The sequence below is a fragment of the Canis lupus genome, chromosome 3, assembly GCF_011100685.1.
Source record: "Canis lupus familiaris isolate Mischka breed German Shepherd chromosome 3, alternate assembly UU_Cfam_GSD_1.0, whole genome shotgun sequence".
NCBI lineage: Eukaryota > Metazoa > Chordata > Mammalia > Carnivora > Canidae > Canis > Canis lupus.
The window spans coordinates 75,765,783-75,778,938 of NC_049224.1; the positions used below are offsets into that span (position 1 = coordinate 75,765,783).

Genomic DNA, 13,156 nt, shown 5'->3' on the forward strand with positions numbered 1-13,156 from the left:
AACTCTAATTAAGGCATTTCTCTGCCACAAAGATTTTCTTTCTTCCACATGTCACTTAGGATTACCACAATGCCTTCCCTCCAGCTACTGTCATTTAAACATATCTATTGACTGACAGACACAGAATGATGCTAATAAAACCCCTCTCATATGAACCCCTCTCCTCAAACACTATTCAGAGACTACAGGACAGAGAATAATCAATCACTCAGGTTAGATTTCTCACCTTTGCAAATCGGGCAACAGCCTTTCTTTCTGTATATATGTACCATCACTCCCTCTCATGATGTTCTAGTCAAGATAAAATTATCTATTTCTATCCCTCTACTTTTAAGAAGAAAGTCAAGTAACTGGCAAAGTTCTTGTCCAACTGCTTTTTTGTCTCTTTATCAATTCTTGTCTCCAGGAGTAACATCACCAGGCATGTGATGCATAGAATTATTAGTTAAGACTCTACATCGATTTTCCCATTTATTGGGGTGTAGCTTTGGGCTTATGTTAAATTTAACCTTGTGGTAGACTATAAATCTTTCTGCCTGCAACAATGTGACTTTGCCATGTTTTCCCTGTATGTGGAGTATATTTCTCTTATTGTCAAGATTAACCATAAGATTTGTTTTGCCAATAGCATGAGAGTTCAATAGAAGTTTAAGAAAAACAGTGGTTCATGTCTCTCTCTCTTTCTCAGTCTCCCTTTCCCTCCCATCTTCTCTCCCTCCCTCCCTCTCTCTCACTCTCTCCCTCCCATTCTCTCTCTCTCACTTTCCAATTACCATAAGAATGACATGTTCCAAATGGATTCTGAGCTTCAACATTTTTGTTAGGAGAAAATACATAGTGTAGAATTTTAGCAGCCATTGTAAACAGAAAAATGCTTTGTTGTTTATTATTGAAAAACATCAAAATTCAGGTGTTGTCACTGTAATGCTTTTAAATAAACATTGAGACAGCAAAAGTACCTCCCTCTTACATTTTGTAAAGATTAAATGAGAGACTCCAAATGTCACATTCAGGTCAGGGCTTGGCATATACAACCTCCTACATATGAAATCAACTAAAGTTAACAACATTATTAGAATAAAGCTCTTTTTCCTACAATCAGACACTAAGTATTTTGAGTACAAAAGTGGTAAGTGCACCTTAATTTATGTGAGTACATAGAGGAAGAAAGGAACAAATATTTTTGGCAGACTTACTTTATTCCTGGCCAGGCTTTCTACATAGATTAAATTATTTCATTCCCACAACACTGAATAGTAAATGCTATTATAACCCTTAGCAAATAATAAAATTAAGCTACATAAACTTAAGAAAATTTCCTTAAGTCACATATGTAAATAAGTACTGAGCCTAAGATTTGGATATGGCCCCTAAATACATGCTTTTCTCATTGTATAAAACTATCCATGTAGTATCTTATGTGTATTCTTATAGGATTGTGCGGAGCTGATTGAAAGACTTCACAGCTTCCACAGAATCTCATAACTGACCTTGCTATAATGCTGCAGCTTTTAGATCAGGTAAATCCTTGTAGGAAATTTGTTAGCCTGAGAAGACTTAAGATGATAAAAAAGAGCTGACACATCAGAATGTACCTTACTTTGAATTCGTATTATATATTGCATATCTCTAAAATAGATGAGAAGGCCTGGCCCAGGTGAGCTGGTCCCCAACATATTTAGACTAACCTGTGTTCAGAAATGCTCCCACCTTATATATGTAGATATGGACTCAGAAGGGCCACTGAGCAACCAGTGGTTCTGAGATCACTCTTAACTCACAAATATATGTGTCCATTATTGGACACAATAATGTGTCTCTCTTTCGGGAGAGACCTGAATGCTTATATTCCACTTGAGGATGGAAAGTATCTACTGTGTACACTAATTGCACTGACTTCCCTACATAACTATTAAGTAACTAACATTTAATACATTCACTGGGCTGGAATCTATGTCTGGTTTCAATGTCAGCCTCAATATACTATTGACAATTGTCGACATTGTGGTTGTGAAATTCTCAATAAGTGAATACTGATTAATGCTTAAATTTTGAAATAGGCCTGAAAAGGAATAAAAGATCTTTTTATTCATCATTATTTCCTGTATATTTTGTTTTAAAATGAAGATCCATTTACACCTTTAACCATTCGATTTCCTGCAATATAAAGAATGTGCATATGTATACATATCTGGTTTTTTATACAACTAAGGAGATCATCTTAGGGGTACCTCTTGTATATTCTTAATTTTGAGTACATTTAAATACTTCATATAAGTATACTTTAAAGGGGAAAATACTTGTATTTAAAATTGGTCATTTTTACATTTGAAATCTCAAACTCAGCATACCTCGGTCAGCTAATTTTCCAGGAGGATGTGATAGAGGAGAGGCAGTCAAGTAGTATATGATATAGAAGTGGTCAATAAAAAGATTTCTACAGTTGAAAGAGCGAATGAAGCACCTTACTGATGCAATAAAATGATAGGGAAGAAAATTTCTCTTGTGAGCATTGCTTGTGATAGGTCAGGCATCAAAAATTCATTTGTGCTTTATCAAAACAATTTCCAAAAGTAGGCTCAAGGTCTTGAGAATAATGACCCATGTTTGAATGTCACTCTTGAGTTTTTTTTGGAAATCACCTTAAAACAGTGAAGCTTCTTCACCCTTATTCCAATTTCGTTTTTATTGGAAAACATAACAAGAGCAATAAAAAGAATGCTACAATTTCTTTTATACTCTCTCCACCCTTTGCAACACGGAAAGCAAATTCCCGTTCGTTCAAGGAATCCTAAAGGCTTTATTAGCATTCCTGTGCTCCATTTTAAGGGTGAAAAGTAACCCCCTCTTCACAGAGAATACCATGTGATTTAGTTATTGACAACCTATTTCCCATATGTGAAATGGAGATTCTATTTTCCAGCTGTGATTATTTGGTAGTCTGGAGAAATCTACTCTGCTTTGATTTTCCTTTCTCCATGTTGCTTGCTTCTCTTCTCTCACTGTTTCATTCCTCTTGTCTTTAGCAGGAGACTAGTAGCAGACAAAAGACCTGACCATTAATCCACAAAGTTGACTCATTAAGTTCCTGGCCTGGTGGGACAGGCCACAATCAACTCAGCTAAGGTATGTTGAATTATAATGCTTTCAGAACTATGAAAAGCTCTTTTCCCCCAGAGATCTTCATTCTCTTGTTAATGACACTTTCAGGCTGAAGTTTCTGATACTACTGATCTTAATTCAGGGGATATGGTGTGTGCTTTTATGTGTGTAGGCGTGTACAAATGTATGGAAGTGCTTATATTTAGAGGTGAAATTTGTAGAGCAAGAAATATTTCACAAGTTTTGTATTATAAAAGGCTGTCTTAAGGAAAAAATTTTCTACTTTTTAAAAATTTATTTAGGCATAGTCTAACATTTAAATATGTGTTAAGAGATTTCTCTAGCAAAGTTTAAAGAAGAGAGATACTGATCTTTAGAAACTCCTTTGGAAACATATGCATTCCCTGTAATTAGAAAGAGGATATCAAGTAACATTTCAAAATGGTGGCAGCTCCCAAAATGTGCATTCTTTATTCAAATTATATGGTAAATTAATATGAATACCTACTCTAAGAAAAAGGCATGATACATATTTTGCAAATAGTGTAGCTATATTGTTTATTTGTGTATAAATATAAGATAGACATGTCTGTTTATCTCTATCTATGATCTTATATTTCTAATTGCATGAGAAAATTCTCCACCTTTTCCTGAGAACCAAACATGTATATTTAGGCACAGAACCATGAAATCTTACACTGAAAGCCAAAATATAAATCACAGATCCACTTGTATCTGTTCTAGTTGAAGCAGGGAATGGAACATTTATTGGAAATCTTCACCCCGATGCCACAGAGGCAGGTCCATCTTAACATATTCATAACATGATTCATTATTCCACCCTTCCTTCCAGACATAAACATCTCTCACTTGATGAATGGCATTATCTTCATCCCTGTCCTCTAAGCGAAAATCCTCAGGCTCATTTTCCATTCCCTCATCTCCCTTTACTGACAGAATCCATCAGTCACCTAGTCTTGTTATTTCGATTTCCTCAAAAACCCTAAAATCATTCTTCTCTTCTCCACACCAAATGAAGCTGTCTTAGATTAGGATCTGTATTAGGATACTAGATAAGATTTGGTAAAAAGGGACCTCCAAATAAATGCAAGGAGGGCTGGTGGTCCAGGGAAGACAAGTTACTTTGCTTCCTGATATCATTCAAGAACCAGATTCCTCTCAACTGTTTCATTTTCACCATGCATGTGATCAGAGTGGGCTTACCCATAGTTTCCAAGTCCTAGCTGGCAGGAGGAGAAAAAGAGAGGTGAGGTAAGGCCAATAAGTATATCCAATTTAAACTTGTAAAAGTTAGTGAATTTGCAAATATCTTTTCACAGGAGCCTTTGGAAGAGGTGAATCTTTCCATTATAATGCAAAATAAGTTCATTCAATAGGTCCTTTGTCTGCATATATCAGTTCAATGACATGGGTTTATTATAATTATTTTAGAATTTCTTTTGTGTGTGTGCACATACTCAGATCCATTCCTTCCCTTCAGTGATAATAAGGTTTGGACGTCTCCTACGTTTTTAACAATTAATTCTGGTAGACAGGGCATGAGCACATTCATACTCAGGAGCAATACTAGATTCAACTCACGGCTCTGCCAATTTACTGGCTGCCTGATGTTAAGCAAGTTACTTAAGCCCTTAATTTGTTCATCAGCCAATTGAGGATAATAATAGTACCTACCTCAAAGGATTTGTATGAGGATTGTTAAAAGATAAAATGAGCCATATTAAATTTTCAAGAGTTTATTTGAGCAAAAATCAATTTGAATCAGGCAGCACACAGGAACCAGAGGATAGACTGCAATACAGAAAGTTTGGAAGCAAAGAAAGGAAATTATTTGATTGGCCATAGCTTACAGCTTATGATTATGATTGGCTGTTTTTGATTGGTTGTCTTCAGTGTTTCGACTTCATAATTTTGAGGCATTTACAGGCTTGGATTTCAATTTGTTTACATACGTTGCCAAAACATTAGAGCTATATCAACCTAATTGTCTCCCTGTTTGATTAATTTGACAGGATTAACTGAATTCAAATAATGTTTGACAAATGATAAACTCACCATAAATGTTAGTTATCTGACAGGAAGACAAGATTCATTTGGAGTTGAATATCCTCAAAACACTTTTGTCACTATTAATACATATACTCTATTATTCTATCTTTTATACCCATGATGATTCAGGACAGTCTCAAATATTTCACTAACTCCTCATACGTAATCATTTCTGGATACTCCCCTCTGCCTCTCCCCACCTGAATGGGAGGAACTTTGATAGAGTGCAATAGGAGGAGGCTATTCCTAGGGAAACTTAAGCAAGATGGTCTTCAGTTAATGGCCAAACTCTAGGCTTCCTGGCAGTCAGGAATCTTTAAGTGGCCCCCTCTAATTTCTAGACAGAATAGGTGGTATACATTTCAGATTTTGGTTACAAGCGACAGAAGCCCAACTCAAAATAACCTAAGGAAAAAAAAATATTTTGGATAATGTAACTGAAAACTCCAGTGGCCTATTTCACTTCTGACATGGTTGATCAGATGCTTAAGTGATGTCAGACACTTGACCTTTTTTAATTTTTGGCTCTGATTTTCCTTCCTGTGCCCTTTGCTCTAAGTAAGTTACATTTTTCCTCAGATGGTGGTAAGAGGGCCACCAGGAACTCTAGGTCTATATCTTGGTGGGCAGGGTCTATTTCCCAGAAGATTTGGCAAAACTGCCAGTCTGTGATTGCATCATCCTTTTCTGGCTTAAATCATTTGTCTATCCTTGAACCACATACTGTGGCAAGCAAGAAAATATTCTAATTGATTAGTTTGGGTTGGGAGCAGGCAAACGCAACAGCTGTGGAGAATGCCAATAATGCCCTGCTTCTCTTCTACAAGACCCCTATCATCTAAGAAAATATATATTCATAAATACTCTCTCCTTAGAGAAGCCTTAGGAGGGACAAGGTCTTGCAGAAAGCCTTACCATGTAAGAACTTCAAATCATCACTAGTCAGCTGATAACTGATAAGCCAAATTTGGTATAGTAGAGCCTATTCTTATGGGTCAATAAATAACTTGGAAAGAATGAGTAGCCAACAATTAGGTGCTGGTTGTTCTATTCACTCTACCCGCCCCCCCCCCCAAATCTTTTTGATATTCACAGAAGAATTTGAGGCTAGAGACATAAAAGCATAAACAGTAGGATTGAGGGTTCTAACTAAAGTGTTGAATTGTCATAAAAATATAAGGACATTCTGAATATATAAAATTATATTTTTGACACAAGAATTTTCAGGATTTCCTGCACATATGCATTCATACTTCAGTTCTATTGGACAAAGTACAAAGGGCAAAAAAGAAAAGTACATCTTACCTTGAGACACATAGGCAAAAATTTTAAATCTAGTACATTTCCCATGTATTGCCAAGCTCAGAACCCCCTTAGGGGAAGAAGTTTGAAAAAATGACATGTTTACTCACTTGCCTATTCTTATGTGTTACCATTGACTATCTTGAGACAGAAAGAGGTGAGATAGATTCCAGTATAAATACTCTATTGAATACATTAATCCTGCCTGAAGAGGGGGAGTATTTTCTTAGGCAGTAAACACAGACCTGTGATAGCTAACATTTTGGGTTTGATTTCCCAATGATTTTTTTGTGTAAAATAAATACATGAATAAATAGGATGAAATATAAAAAGTTGATACTATGTGACAAGTTCTTAACTTTATCTGTACATTGTTTGGCTCCTGTTTTCCACTATACAATCTCTACATTAGAGTCAAGCAATGTCTCATTGGACTGTACACCCATATCATATGTCTTTCCACCCAACCACCATCCCACCCTCCCTGAATATTTCATTCTTTAGTTACCTGAAGGATAAACAGGAATTAGATCATCTATATTAAAATACTATGTGGTGGCAAAAATGTAAATAAATGGTGGAAATAAAAACCCATGGTTTTCTTCATTATATGCAGTAGTCATAAAAAGAAGAATAAAATTGTGTTAATCATAATTGAAAAACCAATTTAGTTTTCAATATATTGCATTGTCAGGATAGTACACTTTTCTTCTTGTTCAACAGATTATGTATAATTAAAATCAGTTTATTGAGAAGTATACTTTCTTCTTACAGGTACTTATGGACAAAAGATCACATGTAGAAAAGCTTCATCAAATGCATTTGCGATGTCTTGAAGAAAGTAATTATTGACTAAAACCAAGGAAACATATAAAAAGCACACAAAATTTCCAAAAATCTATACTATAATCCATTTAAAAGCATATAAACTCATCCCTAGGTTCTTCCTCTGAAATTTAGTTAAAGATTTGGACGTAGAAACTTTTACTTTCATTCTTTTATCAGGTGCAATTGAGTTCACAACTATTTATTTACTCCATCCACACTGAAAAAAAAATCAAAACATCAGTCTCCACACCAAGCATTGAGAAAAATGAATGTACTTTTCCTGCCATAGTTCTTTTTTTTTCTTTTTTTTTTTTTTTCTGCCATAGTTCTTGTGGGAGTGAATATCCTGAAATACTACATCAGAGGATGTGCTTCTGTTCATCTAACTTTGACCTTGGAACAGTCACAGGCATATAAATGTCACCAAACAGGTTCTGAAGGGTCCTAGAATAGCTACCTGTGGTCTGAGAATAGCTATCTGTGGTCTGAGAAGTTCCTGCTAGATTTAGGAATTCAGGGTTTGGGAAGAATCAGCTTATATCACTTGAACTCTAGGATTTTGATCCTTGTGAATGTATTTGCCTGGTGCGAGGTGGGGCAGATGCTTTTCACTAGACTAAATATCCTACTACTTTTCCTATTATTTCTATCTTCAGCTTAAATGAATCTAAAGACAACCTAGAAGGACATGAAATATTCAAAGGATAAAACTCATATTATGGTAAATCTGAATGTCCATTTTTAAAACTCATCCTTCCATATTTTTAAAATGCTCCCTATAAATATATAATTTTTGGTTCATTCATTCTTCCAAGAAAATTTCAAGGAGCACCTAACCCCTGTATTTTGTGCCATGGGTTCAATATTACATAGAATTGACATGCCCACATGCTGGGGGATTATACTGAAATAGGACTACTGGAAGCAGCTTTCCAAGAATGTACAAACCACAACTTCGAAATACCACAGAAAAGTGGAAATAAACACAAAGTAATATGGATTAGATTCATAATTTAACACATGACTGGAATTATTATAAAAAGGGGGATCACAGAGGTCAGCCCACAGGTGGATGAAGAAGGTTTAGCAGGATTTAAATATGTTAGGTGGGATGAACTGTTTGGCACCAGAGAATGTTTAATTAAGACATAGGATGTGTTGGGCATTAGCATGAGCCTGGGTAGACTAGTGGCTAAAAGCACCATTGTTGATGTAGGTCAGTAAGTGCCAGCTATTAGTAGCAATAGAAATAGGAGGAGAAAAGAAACACAGTTTAACAATTTTCATAGACATACATTGGAGAGCAAAACAGATCAAAGTGGATTTATATTTCATCCCATAGTTCTATAGTCCTGTTGTCTCCAAAATAGAATGGGAGATGTTTCTCCTCGGCATGTTCAGGATAAGATTACTTGAACTTCCTTACACAAAGATAGAAAGAAATTAATCTTAGAGTACTTGGATGTCTCAATTGGTTAAGCATCTGACTTTAGCTAAGTCATGACCTCAGGGTCCTGGGATCAAGCCCCACATCAGCCTTTCACTCAGCAGGGAGTCTGCTTGTCCGTTAGCCCCTCTCATCACTCATATTCTCTCTTTCAAAGAAATAAAATCTTTAAAGAAGAGAAAGAAATTAATATTTTTCTGACATTTAATACAAATTGTATTAGCAGAAATTAATACAATAGTATCTGTATATAGATTATAAATAAATGAATAAATATATAATAAGCAAATAATTAAGCAAATTCATAAATGGGTATAATGGAGTGGGTGTTTATGTCTCCTTCACCCCCAAATTCATATGTTGAAATTTTAATCCCCAAGATGACAGTATTTGAAGGTGGGACCTTTGGGAAGTGATAAGGTCATGATGGTGGACCCCTCATGAATGGGATTAGTGCCCTTATAAAAAAGACCCTAAAGAGATCCCAAATCCTTTTGGACATGTGAAGACTCAGTAATAAGATGTCATCTATGAACCAGGAAGCAGGTTTTGCCAGAGACTGCTTGGTCTGCTACCCCCTTGGTCTCAGACTTCCTAGGCTACAGAACTGTGAGAAATAAATTTCTGTTCTTTATAAACTTCTCTTAAACTATGGTATTTTGTAGAAGTCCCAGGTATAAAGTCTCAGGAAGTATTGATATTTAGTTTACTGTTTAAATGATGAAGTGCACAAAGTTTAAAAAAATGAAAATGATTACCTTAATTAATAGCATAATGAATAGCATAGAAGAGTGGGGATAGAATTAAAATCTTATTTGATAATTCCCTAAGTTGAACCTAGGTAGTAGTTATTTGGTTATATACACTATTACATTAGCCTTCTTGTGTGTGTGTGTTTGTGTGTCTGTATGTCTGTGTGTCTGTGTGTAATTATATGGTGGACAGGCAGGGCTGGGCAGGGCTGGACACAATTTTTCCCAATTAATACAAAGATTAATTGCACCTATAGTCTAATATTAGCATTGTCTCAGTAACATAAATTTACTAACATACAAGATGCCTTCTTCCAAGGAAATTAATGAGAATTATCCATAGCACTGATATAGCAATTCATATTTTGAGACAAAAAGTCATTTTTAAAAATTTGAGTATAACTGACACACAATATTATATTAGTTTCAGATGTACAACTTACTGATTTGAAAAATTTATATATTATACTATGTTCACAGTTACTATCTGTCCCATTACATCACTATTACAATTTCATTGGGTGTATTCCCTATGCTCTGCTTTTTATTCTTGTGACCTACTCATTCCATAACTGGAGGCCGGTATCTTCCATTCCCTTTCTCCTATTTTGTCAACTCTCCACTCTCTTGCCCTCTGGCAACCATCAGTTTGTTCTTTGTATTTATAGTTTTGGTCAAAAATTCAATTTTGAGATACTATTCTAAGAATAAAAATAATTATGAGATAAAGAGATCCCTAGATGAGCCCATGACTTCATTCATGTACTATCATTGGTGCTTATATTTTCCCAATGTATCTTACTTCTGAAAGACATTTAAAAGACAGAGCATAATATATAAAGTAATTAAAGCCCATGTAACTACTCTCCAGAATTAGTTCTTGCTAATATTATGTTTTATTTGATTTGTCTTCCTTAAAATAAAAGAATCAAAACATTACAAATAAAGACGGTGTTTCTCATCTCAGTAACATTCCTATTCCCTTTCTCTATCAATCCAGAGTGTCCTCTTCTACCATGAATTTAATATTTGTTTAGATACATATTAAATGTATCTCTTCATCATAAATATATATTATATATATCTGTTCATCATCTATGCACACACATACAGAGGAAGTATTGCTTTGTAAAGTTTTTTAAAACCTGCATGTAATTTTATATAGCATACATATCCTGCAACTCGCTTTGTTCATTTAACATTATATTTTTGACATCTACTAATATGGACACTTAAATAGACCTGTGTCAGAAGTCTAGCATAAAAAATATTTATATGTATTTTGTTTCTCTGTTGACAGAACTTAGATTATTTACTTTAACCATTAAACATAGTTCCACAGTAAATAAGCTTCTTTACAACTCTGGGTTATAAAGTTATAAGCCTTCTTTATAACTCCAAGTTTTCTCCAGAGAGTTTATAAATACAATTTCTAGGATGAGGGTATAGATACCAGTTCTTCCAAACTTTCCATTGTGTTTGAGTCCATTGCTATTCCCAGTAGCAGTTTTGGGAAATCCAGTTTGTCTGCAGTTTTACCAGGACTTGCTATTAAACTTTTTTTTTTTTTTTTTTTTTACCAATATTATCAGTTAAATGATTCCAATTTTATTTTTTCTCAAAGATTTTATTTATTTATTCATAGAGATGCAGAGAGAGAGAGAGAGGGGTGCAGAGACACAGGCAGAGGGAGAAGCAGGCTCCACGCAGAGAGCCAGATGCGGGACTCGATCCCGGGTCTCCAGGATCATGCCCTTGGCTGCAGGCGGCACTAAACTGCTGCGCCACCAGGGCTGCCGTGATTCCAAATTTAATTGAATTTTTGATGAAATTGAAACTCCTATTTTTGATTATTAATAGTGTTCACCATCTTCTCTATTCAGTTTTTTGGTTGTATTTTTTTTCTTTTTCGTGAATTATCTGTTCCTTTAGCCTTCCTTTATTGAAATATTGTTTTATTGGATTTAGACCTTTCAGTCTTATATATTTTAGTAAAGTTATTTAATATATACAGTATAACATTATATGTTACATATACTTACTAACATATGATGTATTATATATAAATATGTATGCACAGCAAATAATACCTGCATATGTATACACAAAACAAAAGTGTATATACACATGTGGATATACATGCATATAAATACACAAACTCTCAGGATCACTCTTAATTTTGTTTGTGGCTTAACTTAATATATCCATGTACTGTTCTCTCTTTGTTCTTTCATAAGGCTTAGTTATATCATAGAGTTAGCTTTCATGTATCATGCACTCTGCATCTTGTGAATTGCTCTCTTGGGGTAAGCTGTCATATGAACACTTCCCATGGCTGATTTTATATTAGAACAAGTGTCTTGAGCCTTTTTTTATTACATTCTTACCTTGAGACCACATCTCTTTTATGTGAACATTCCATCAGGCATGACAGATAAGTGCAGGAGCCTTCCAAAGACAGTTTGGGTTAATGTCATATTCTTTTATCATAAACCCTCTTTGTTCCTGTATGTATCAGAAGCACACCCTAGCTAAGTTTCCTTGACCAAGGCAGAACTTGTTAATCTAAAATTAGGTCTAAATGTGCAAGTTTACTATTTGCCATGATACATGAAACTTCAAAATGGACCCCTTTTACATCGTAGGTCATGCCATGATACATGAAACTTCACAATGGACCCCTTAAAGGACCTCTTTCAGTGATATGTGTTGGCTCTTGGAAAAGGAAAAAGAACAACTAATTCAAATCAGAAAATTGCAATTCCATTCAAGTCTTGTAGAAAAAATTCATTCTCCAAAATTAACTGTATTTTTTCTTAAAAAATCACATTTTTCTTTGCATAATTTCAAAGAAAATTCCGGTATCCAGAGTATCATCTTCCAATAAAATAAGAATATCCTTATAGCAAATTTAATTCTAACACAAACAAGAAATCCCAGAAACTAAAATAATTTAAATTTATGGTGGATTGTAAAAGGCTTGTTAGAAGCTTTTGAAATACTCTTCCAAGAGGTGACTAATGCAGTGGACATAAATAGAATAAAGCAGTCCTATTAAGAATTTTAACAGATATAGAATTAGAAATCTAGCTCCCACAGCTGTGTGGATTATTTTTTCCTAAGTAGCACAGCTGAAATTTTAGAAATGGTCTCTAGGTGAGAGGAAGTGTCTATTAATTAATTAATTCATCCAAATATGCTTCCAATCATATCATAGCCAAGCTGGGTTAGAGGTTTAGATCATTAGCTTATCTTTTAGGGGTAGAGCAAAAAAAAAAATTGGCAATGGCCTATGGACTTGTGAATTATACTACTTTCACTGCATACCACAATTTTGATGTTATATTTTCATTTTCATTTCGTTCAAATATTTTTTCATTCCTCTTGAGGTTTCTTATTTGCTGCATGTGTTATTTGGAAGTGTGCTCTTTAATGTCCAACTATTTGGGGGGATTTTCCAGCTATATTTCTGTTATTTATTTCTAGTTTAAGTCTAATATTGTCTAAAAGCATACATTAGTGTAATTGTCTTATAGTCTGAAAGCATATGTTTCCTATTCTTTTAAATTTGTTAAGGTGTTTTCATGGCCCGGAATATGGTCTGTGTTGGTGCATGTCCAGAATTGTATTTTGGAAAATACTGCTAGATTGTTCT

The 13,156-nt window shown here is 34.6% G+C and overlaps 1 long non-coding RNA gene across 5 annotated transcripts in view; it reads left to right on the forward strand.

Annotated features, from left to right (window-relative positions):
* Positions 1 to 13,156, forward strand: part of LOC106558642 — a 54,866-nt gene that overhangs the window by 23,904 nt on the left and 17,806 nt on the right. For 2 of the 5 annotated variants that reach the window (XR_005357311.1, XR_005357308.1), the window contains exons 3-4: positions 3,027 to 3,126; positions 7,249 to 8,865. This is a non-coding gene — a long non-coding RNA (uncharacterized LOC106558642). Of the gene's footprint in view, positions 1 to 1,434; positions 1,521 to 3,026; positions 3,127 to 7,248; positions 8,866 to 13,156 lie in introns of those variants that run through there. The other 3 variants (XR_005357309.1, XR_005357310.1, XR_005357312.1) reach the window with 2 other exon arrangements.